The sequence below is a fragment of the Alosa pseudoharengus genome, unplaced genomic scaffold (genome assembly GCF_046254945.1).
Source record: "Alosa pseudoharengus isolate Yale_2024_CS ecotype anadromous, Long Island Sound unplaced genomic scaffold, YU_APseudo_1.1 YU_APseudo_1.1_scf_24, whole genome shotgun sequence".
NCBI classification, from domain to species: Eukaryota; Metazoa; Chordata; class Actinopteri; order Clupeiformes; family Clupeidae; genus Alosa; species Alosa pseudoharengus.
The window spans coordinates 25,458,746-25,469,637 of record NW_027468689.1 but is presented as its reverse complement, the minus strand read 5'-3'; positions in this window follow the sequence as shown (position 1 = coordinate 25,469,637).

Sequence of the window (10,892 nt, the reverse complement as noted above, 5' to 3'; positions counted from 1 at the left end):
ACAAATCCTTTTTACAGGTACACAAATCCTTTTTACAGGTACACAAATCCTATCCTGTGAGTCACAACTTTCAAGAGTCACGCACTCGACACTTTTGCTCCAATCGTTGCAGCGCAGTAGGTGCGAAACACATTTGCACATCCGTGTTTCATAATCTGAGAACATGCACAACATTCGTGCATTTGTAAACCCAAATGTGAACTAATGCATCCGAAGTTGTGCATCTGTGAAATAATTTCTCATTAATAAAATTCTACAGATCGCTTTGATTTTCTTGCACGACTACAAGTCAATTGATACAAGTGCTCGAATCTGCTTCTACGAGTGACGAGTGACTTTTGCTCCTGGCTAGGTGATATAATAGGTGCAAAAAGATTTGTATGTGTGCACGTCGAGCAATCGATCGAGAAAACAAGTCGGCCGGATCTGGATCCTGGATCACGCTCAGACTACCATTGCCTGCTCATAAAGTAAGTAACCTCAGCATGTTTCCTTATCAATGAAGGACACACGATTTATAGTTTTTCTTTGCACAAAGCGAGGAAAAAAATATTGCGGTGTGCGGTGTTAAGTCGACCTTATTATTCATAATGTCTGCACAGCAAACAATTGCTAACTTGCCTTGCACTATTAGTACGGTGTCTTGTGTAATTCCGCTGGATTTTCTTGTAAAAATTGATTTTTTTGCATATTTTGCTAGTATAGAGTCTAAGGAACAAGATTTTTTTTGTCTTCAAATTTTCACGATCCATTTTCACACTTAGATGACATCATCATTTATATAATGCATAATTAAGACTGGGACTACTATCACTTGGGTGTCAAATGTGAGAAAACACTGGTAAAGAGGGTATTCTGCCTAATTTTTGGGTGCTGATTCTGAATATCATATTTACTTAGCTGATTTCTTAGTTTTAAACCTGCTAATTAGCATTTGCGGCCTAAAACTGGCCTCCATAGGCAACATAGAATGGGTGAATAGGGTAAAAAATTTAACTCTTTGATATTCTTATGAAAATGTACTAGTTGATTATTTATGTAGAGACAATATTTTTTTGCAATAACTTTTTTGCATTACAAGTTTTCTGAAAATATATGTTTATGCATGTAATTTAACAATATCTCATTAATTATGCGCTAATTTGCATACATTTCAATTACAGACATCTGAATATTGGATAGTTAACATTGAATGTAGTGACGTTCAGGTTTGCCTTCAGAACTTTTTCTGGATTCAGAGCCTTAAAAGAATGGCTTGTTCAAGCACCAGTCCTAGGTTATGCCAATTTCAGTCATCCCTTTATCTTAGAGACGGAAGCATGCCATGCAGAATTGGGGGCAGTTCTGTCACAGGAGAAGGATGGGTTACAGCAACCAATAGCCTTTGCTAGCCGGGGCTTGCGGCCAAGTGAGAGGAACATGTCAAATTATAGTGCCATGAAACTCAAACTCCTTGCAGTCAAGTGGGCAATCACAGAAAAAAATGGCAAGTATCTCCTGGGCAACACGTTCACCGTGTACACTGATCTGTGTCACACGGCCTGGACGTTCCCCTGCCGCTTGCCATAGCCAACATGCAAGCCTCGAGTGCACCTATCCAAGACTCTTGGATGACAGAATCTTGTATGGTGGACACCATCCCTGGTCGAACCAAAAGAGACCTGAAAGTCCTGCAAGGGTTGATAAAGCAGTGGTCCCAGATACAGGAAGTGGATGGGACCTTGTACCGAGCGACCCAGGCTCCTCCTTCTAGGGATCCAGTGCTGCAGCTTTTACTGCCAAAGGTGTTGCGAGTCGAAGTGCTCACTAGCCTACACAACAACCACGGCCATCTGGGGGTGGACAGGACCACAGATTTGATATGACAGAGGTGCTACTGGCCCCAGATGTGGCATGAGGTGCAAAAGTGGTGTTCTGAGTGTGAGCACTGTGCTTGCTAAAGTAAGACAACCCAAGCCAGATCCTTCTTGGGAAATATGTTAGCCACTAAGCCTTTGTAGATAATCTCCATTGACTTTACTCTCTTGGATTGGGCAAGCATAGGACAAGAGAATGTTCTGGTAGTCACAAATGTTTTCTCAAAGTTTACCCAGGCCTTTCCCACCCCTGATCAGAGAGCTTCCACCGTAGCTAAGATTCTAACTGAGAGATGGTTCTATGTGTATGGTGTGCCAAGGAGAATCCACTCTGATCAGGGGCGCAGCTTTGAGGGGGAGCTGTTGAAGCACCTGTGTGACACCTACATCATAACAAAGACTAGAACCACCACTTATCATCCCGAGGGGAATGGTCAATGTGAACGTTTCAACAGGACACTTCATGACTTGGTCAGGACCTTATCCCCTGAAAAGAAGCGTAAATGGCCCCAGTTGCTCCCTCAGCTCCTGTTAGCCTATAATACCACCGTGTACCAGTCCACACAGCACTCCCCATATGAGCTGATGTTCGGTCAGAAGCCACAGTTACCAGTCGACCACCTACTTGGAAATACTGGAGGTGACCACAGGGACAGTCCACCGACTGATTGGGTGGTGCAACATCAAGAGTACCTGACTTCTGTCTATGCTAGTGCTAGGAGACACTTAGAAGAGGCTGCGGCATATCTTAGACATGGTGGTCCTAACACTGTAGTCCTCTTCAAAGTGGTTGTATGCACATCCCACCTCACTGAGGCCAGGTGCAGGACAAAAAAGCTTATCAAGGAAAGAAGAGTAGTTGTCCGCACACTGCAATCATAACACATAATGCAACGTTTCGACCCACCAGGGTCATCATCAGTTATGTTTTTAACTCAATAAATGTAGTTCTTCTGGGAGATTGCAGTGTGCGGTCCTGACACTGTACCCATATTACCACCTGGCACTCTAGTCTTTCAAGTGGGCAGTGGTAGTGTAGTGGTTAAGGAGCTGGGCTAGCGTGCAGTAGCCTGAAAGTTGTCGGTTCAATTCCCGGCTTTCACTGTTATGCCCTTGAGCAAGGCACTTAACCCCAAGTTGCTCCGGGGACAATGTGATCCCTTGTAATATAGCTGACATACAGTATGTAAGTGACTTTGGTCAAGAAGTGTCTGCTAAATATAATGTACATGTAAACTCTTTTGCAAGAACCATTTTCATGGTCGCCACAAAATCCAGGATACATGGGTGTCTACCAAGTATGAAATTGTGGAGTGTCTTGATAGAATTGGCACACTATAAGATCAGGCTGTATGGGGCCCCCTTAAGACGTTCCACTCATAATACTGCCGGACAGCATTTAAACCCCTTCCACCTCCCCACAGTCTGTTTCACATGAGTTCTCTGCCAGTGTAGCAGAAGTAAATATTCTCCCCGTCCCCTTCAGGCCTTGGCAGAAAGGTATGCTACCAGGATGGTGAACTTTAAAGCCAGGTGTGTACTGTATGCAGAAAGGCTGACCTGCAGCGCTGGCGCACACGCCCACCCGTAGGTGGTGATCATATACGTAGCTTTCTCTCTGGGAGAACACAGCCGGTCATTTGATATTTTTGCCGCATGGGTGTTTGTGGTTGTTGTTGTTGGAAGAACATGGCTTAATTCTTAATTCTAAGACTTCATTGCTTCTCTCGCACGCCCGGCCTTTTGGCTGTGGATAACCCGTTGCTTTTAAAGAGAGCAAATGCACATGGTTTAGTGTCTGAGCAATGTTTTCCCTTGAGTTATTTGTTTTTTGTATTAGTTCAGGCTGTGAGAGGGCCATCCATGGTTTGTCTGTTTGTTTGTACCTTATATTCTTTTGTTTCTTAATTTTGCCTACTGTTACTCAACTACCCATGCCTATGACACCTAGTGGTGTACTGTGTTGCCTGTACTATTATAGATTATTTCCAAGACAAATGTATCTTAAGGTAGACAATAGAATGACATGGCAGGTCAAGGAAAGCATCAAGAAAAGCAAAGATTAAGAAATAGTTTTTGACATAGGCAACAAGGGTGGAGGTGTTTTTACACTTTTCAGACACTCAAAGTTTAAAAACTATGGATATTGTTTTAGAACCAACAACCTTTCTACATTATCTGGGGGGTTTCTGTGCAAAAAGTGGAATTAATTGTCAAAAAATTAGAAGAAAATGTGAAAATCACTTTTCGGACTAGATATAATCGCTTATTTTACAACATACAGAAAAAAACACTAAAGATGGATCGTGAAAATTTGAAGACAAAAAAAATCTTGTTCCTTAGACTCTATATTAGCAAAATATGCAAAAAAATCAATTTTTACATGAAAATCCAGCGGGACCCTATTTTCCAAACACAGCGTACTGTACTATATCCAATAGTCTTCGTGCAAGATACAAGTCAGCTGTTCGAAAATTGCAGAACGATTGTGTCAGATTGTGTGTCCTAACGATTTTGGACGGGCAGTGTTATATTTCTGTACTTCTAAACTAGTTATTTATCTAGCGATAGCTAGCTTGATCTGGCACTGGAGGATTTAGCAAGCAGGTAAACTAAGCTAAACATAGCTGTCATGATAATGTAAACCAACAAACAAGATAACTTTCTTCATATTATTATCATGTTACTTACCTTATGAGCAGGCAATGGTAGTCTGAGCGCGATCCAGATCCGGCCGCCTTGTTTTCTCGATCGATTCGCTCGACGTGCACACATACAAATCGTTTTGCTCCTATTATATCACCTAGCCAGGAGCAAAAGTATCGTCACTCGTAGAAGAAGATTCGAGCACTTGTATCAATTGACTTGTAGTCGTGCAAGAAAATCAAAGCGATCTGTAGAATTTTATTAATGAGAAATTATTTCACAGATGCACAACTTCGGATGCATTAGTTCACATTTGGGTTTACAAATGCACAAATGTTGTGCATGTTCTCAGATTATGAAACACGGATGTGCAAATGTGTTTCGCACCTACTGCGCTGCAACGATTGGAGCAAAAGTGTCGAGTGCGTGACTCTTGAAAGTTGTGACTCACAGGATAGGATTTGTGTACCTGTAAAAAGGATTTGTGTACCTGTAAAAAGGATTTGTGAACCCGTAGCCCCTATTTTGTGTTAACAAGATATAAAAAAATATGTACAACTTCAACTTTACTGTTACACATTTACGACTTTAGTGTGCACATGCAAAATCTGCAGTTAAATGTGCTCGCCACTTTTGCACCCAATATACCTTCATATTAGAGGGGCTGATCATCATACCAAGCACACTCGCTGTTTAAAGTCATACACCACGGTAAACTAAAACTAAAATGTTACAAAGGTGGCAAAAATAATACAGGGTATTATTGGCCATGACATTACTAGGCTATGAATCGTTCATTCATTAAAAAAAAAAAAAAAAAAATGGGGGGGTTTACAAACTTATTCAAAATCATCCCCCCCTCTGGTTTTTACACAAATCGCACCCTGCATACAGTATATTAGGGTGTGAGCTTTAAAAAGCTCTCAAGGCCCTTACATGAGCTCTGCTGCATTTCATTTAAGTTTCTTTCTCATCTTATCAAGATAACAGAGATTCCTACAATCCCTGTATGAAGCTAGAAAACTAGCGGTATTCTGTGTGCGGAATAATGTAGGTGTGAACTGATAACAGTTCAATGTTATCAGTCAGTGTTAGCAAATGGGAATAATATATTTACAGTTGATGTCAGAGATTAGTTCACTCACTGAGCAAATTTTACTCATTACATTTCTTATACAATTTACGGTGTTCCACATACATTGGATTGCTAGCATTTCTACAATGTTTTGAAGAACATTTGATCTAAACAAGCTATCCTGCAATTATTGCACTTAAACACGAGCTCATATCATTTCAGTGCCAAGTACAAATACAAACAGTAGAGTCTCCAAGTACCCCTACTCAAATGCATAAAACATCAAAGAAAACAAAAGCACAATTGACTCATAACGTTCCTCTCCTCTCCTTCAAGCACCAAGGTTTCTTTCTTGGGGTGGATTGTGTTACTTCAAACCGCTGGCAGGGCGTGCTGTGAGGCAGATTGGTGATCCCCAAGTCGAGTCTGCGTGGCGTGTAGTTTGCTGAGGCTTGGCTGCCGAGGTCCTAGTGGGAGGAAGCAGGGGAGCCTGGGCGCGCTGCCAGTGCTGTAGTCCTTTATGCACAGAGTCCCAGCTGTAGTTCTCTCTCTCTCTCTCTCTTTCTCTCTCTCTCTCTTTCTCTCTCTCTTACTCTGTCTCTCAGTGTCCCTCACCCATCTCACTATTTCTCTCTCACTTTATTTTTTCCCTTCACTCACTTCTCACTCTCACTTGTTCATTGGCTTTCTCTTACTCTCCCTTATTCTGTCCTTGCACGCTCATTGTCATTCTCTCTAATTCACATAGTTTCTCTCTCACACCATCTTGATGTCCTTTTTCTCCTTCTCCCTCACTCACTCTTTCTCCTTCTCTCTGTCACACACATACTCCCACTCTCTTTTCCTGTCTGTCTCTCTCTATTACTTATCCCACCCCTCTCTCTATTACTTATCCCACCCCTCTCTCTCTTTCTTGCTTGACACACTCGTTCTCTCTCCCTCTCAGTGTCAGCAGTCCCCCCTCCTTCCATCTCTCTAGTTTGCTGCTATGTCTGAGACAGTCTCAGAGCACTGGTTGGTTTACACTGTGTTTACAGAGTTACAGAGATTCACTGTACTGATAGTAGCACTAGCACACTTGAGTTCAGTGTGTGTGTGTGTGTGTGTGGTTAGTGTGTGTGTGCATGCGTGTGTACATGTTTCAATGATGATTCCATGTATTTTGTGATGCAATTTAAAAAAAAGGAGAGGACCAGTAGGACAACTTTATTTGTGAGATTATGAATACACATTGTTTAAATACATGGTAATGTCATGCCCAACACTTATGCAACAATTTGTACAAGTGGCATATTGCAAAAGCTCAGCTGAAAAGAGATAAAATGTAGTGTCGTTGTAAACAAGATTGAAGGTATGCTATTGCCAAAAGCCTAGTGCTAGTTTTTGACAGCTCCTGAAATTATAGCAATTGCCTGGAACCTCGAAAGCAAAATCCATAAAAATGCATTGGGATAAATTGAAACATTTTTCATTTATATGAAGGGAATCAGTACCAAAGCTTCACATAAAACATTGCTCAGAACAATAACATTTGTTAACATGCGGATCTGCTGTTATTTTACGTTTCACCTTATTGATAAATGTTTTGGAGCATAGTAGCAAGTCAATCTGATCTACGGCCATTATCAAACAGACAGAAAATGAAGGGGCATGTTTTAGCAACCAGCTTGCAAATTCAATCTCAGAAAATGTGTCTGACATGCCAAAAGCCTTCAACAAGCGTTTGCTATAAGTGAACATTTTAATTCAAGTTGAGGTGCTCTTTGCAGCCACTGCCACACTTGAAAACTATTTAGTGGTTTTATAGTTCTTCATGTCAGTAATTTGAAATAGGCCGTGACAGTGTTTCTTTTCAAGCCAGAGTCTGTCAGCCTAAAGGTGAGGTTCTGGCCATGGTTTTCTTCCATTAAGTCACCCACTTAAAACTTATAATCCATTTTATGGCCGCAGGTTATTTGAGCCTCTGACACTGATATTCCCTGAGAGTGCCAACAGGTCACTGGGCGTCAGATGAAAATGACCAGTGTGGTAAACTAAACAAAGGTGGCAAGCGTCATAGGTATTAAACAGTCATTTTATGTCTTTTTGCCTCTTATTTTCTGCTTAAAATTCACCCATAGCCTTGGAGTTTGCGAACATACTTATGGGCCATTTTAAATTCAGTTACAAAAACAGTGGTTATCTTTATTGTCAAAAACTGATTAAAGACAAAATGTAAATATTTTGTTTGGGTTTGGAAATAAATAAAATCATACATTAACCAATGATGAAATATTTTTATTTTTTAATTTTTCCCAATTTTCCCATTCTAGAAATGTGTTTCAAAGTGAATCATTAAGATTATAAAGTGATATCAGTATTCTTATAATTGCATATATCTTACTAGATCTGAATATTTCACATTCTATCTCCAGCCTTTCTAACTGTCATAACTGTGAAAGCAGTTTATATTGACCACACATTTCAGCCAAAAATGTCTAATGTAATTTGGACAGAAATTTACTTTTCTTGGCAAAAACACAAATGCAAACCAGCTGACCAGTTTTGGCCTTCGGACAACACACACATCATGCCACTCGGCACCCTGGGTGCAAGAGGAAACTCGACGGATTCACACTAGAGATAGCCGCTCGCTAAAGTGCGAATCCCAGGGAAGGCACGGTGGCGAAGGCTGGCACCATTTCAAGGCAGGCTGGGCTTCACGCTGCTCACTCTGTTAATTTCTCTCTCAGCACTCCTGTGCGCTGCCCTCTGTGCCCTCCACTGCCAGCGCCACAGCCCTTTTTTTACTGCCAATAGCCCTCCGAAATGCCACACACACACACACACACACACACACCACTTGTCCATTTGCATTTCCAAGGCAACACTTACCCACCTGCCTTCCTACCCGAGGATCTGAGAGCAGGTCTCCAGTTATGGCTCGCAAAGACGCCATACGCGGCCAGAACACTTACCGTCATTTGGAAATCCTCTTCCATAGACTCAGTGTCTAGGCTTAGTCCAGGGACTGTGGGAAACACAAATCCTCTGTGATCATTTAGACTGTTTTGCTTTTTTCCAGGCTTTGTTTGTTTTCACAAAGCGTCACAAAGCTTTTAGTGGGCTGAGGGAGAGGATGGATTGTCACCCCTAACTATCATATTAATTGTTTATGTTGACGACTTGTCAACAAATGAGGCCACACTGAAATGGGGACCACACCAGTCTGTTTACAGGGGTGATGTTTATTGCACCCAACATCCTAATGTAGGTTCTTAAAAGTCCCATGATAAAAACCTCAACACAAGATCTGTTCTTCACACCATACCGAAACTCTGAACACATTTTCTCAAATTGCTTGTTTTGCATGTATTGTCTTAAATTGCAGTGCATTGAGCATTCCGGATGACCATGCTTTAGTCCCTACCGTCGTTTCAAGCAGAGTTTTGTGAAGCATATTAGAAAGTAGACGTACCGCAGAGCGGTACAAAATATGACCGCCGCCCAGTCCAGCACATGTTTTCCACAAAAATATGTCACGCTGAAAGGCATATATGATTCTAACTGTCTCACTAAATTGCATTATGCACACTCAATTCTCACTGGTATGCTAGACAACAAGTACCAAAACATGATTAGTTCATAGATTTCACATGTAAAATACATTTTATACAACCCCACCCCCATCTTGCCCCGGTCTTACAGTGTCCCGGGAATCCTTGACGGAAATTTGGACGTGCGAAAAAAAATAAATAAATAAATAAATCTGACTAAACCTATATGACCGCCGCTTCGCTGCGTGGCGGTCATAATAAGTGTATCTATGTATGCCCTGAATGTGCATATATATTTATATTTATATTATTTTTGCCAGGATGCCTGCTCTCAGTTTCATTACAGACGATTCTGTTCACACAAAAAGAAAGAAAAACACCAAAAACACCGCTTTCACTTTCCCTCGGCCCCCAACCATTAAGAGAACATGAACCTCTCACCACACTCATCACAACAATCTCCCACTCACTCACTCACTCATTGCGTGTGGGAGAGATGCGGCGAAACCACCCAATGAGTCACAGCACATGAGATGAATCCGCAAACCCAACATGGAGTTACACAGACCTCCACGTAAGATCGCATTCAATAATTGAATCCCACAAAAGGCTCTTTCGGAGCCAAATCTGTTTTGCTCTATTTGAGTGTGCCGAGTTACACAGTGGTGGGAAATGAATATCAACTGCTGGATAATAGCTGTATGTCTGAGGCAGTACATTTATTATGACCGCCGCGCAGCGAAGCGTCATATAGGTTTAGTCAGATTTTTTTTTTCTTTTTTTGTCTTTTTCACATGTCCAAATTTCCGTCAAGGATTCCCGGGACACTGTAAGACCGGGGTACACGAAACTTGGTGGGCATGTAACCCCACATGGATAGCATGGAACCATCGTTTTTCGTTTTGATCTGTAGCCCCCCCGCTTGACTGGACCCCCCGAAAGGAGGGTAGGGCAGACACAGTTTTCTGTGAATATCTCGAAAACCGTAGGGTTTAGGAGGACCATTTTTTTTTGTATGTTGATCTCAAGGGGCTATGTCAACCCATTCCATAACCACTCATTTCATGTATAGCGCCACCTAGTTAAACACAAAAAAGTAAAAATGAGGTGTTGTAATCGCAGGTATCTGTGACCTAACATAGTCAAAACTTCACGAAATTGGAAGTGTAGGATCATTATGACACCCTCTGAATGCATGCCAAGTTTTGTGGAATTCCGCTCATGGGGGTCACACAATAAATGAATTTATGTTACTATTACTAAATGTATTTGTCTTGTCTTGATGTCATGGGTACGCTGGCGACTACGCCGCTTCATCCGGCATCTTTTGTCTTGTTGTTATGTGTCTTGTTTGTGGAGCGCTTTGGATTGCACTATGTGCATGTTAAATGCGTTTTAAAAATAAATCTGACTTGACTTGACTATACACCAACTGGCCTGTAGGTGGCTGGAGACAGTTTTCCATGAATACCTCGAGAACCGTAGGGCCTAGGAGGTCCACCTTTTTTTTGTATGTTGATCTCAACGGGCCATGTCAACCCATCCCATTACCACTTATTTCATGTATAGCGCCACCTAGTTAAAAATTAAAAAGCAAAAAATTAGGTGTTTTCATCACAATATCTCTGGCTGACATGGTCAAAACTGCACGAAATTGAAAGTGTAGGATCATTATGACACCCTCCGAATGCATGCCAAGTTTTGTGTACTTTCGTTCATGGGGGGCCTTACAATAAAACAATTTATGTGTACATTTAGTGACGTACACCAACAAGGATT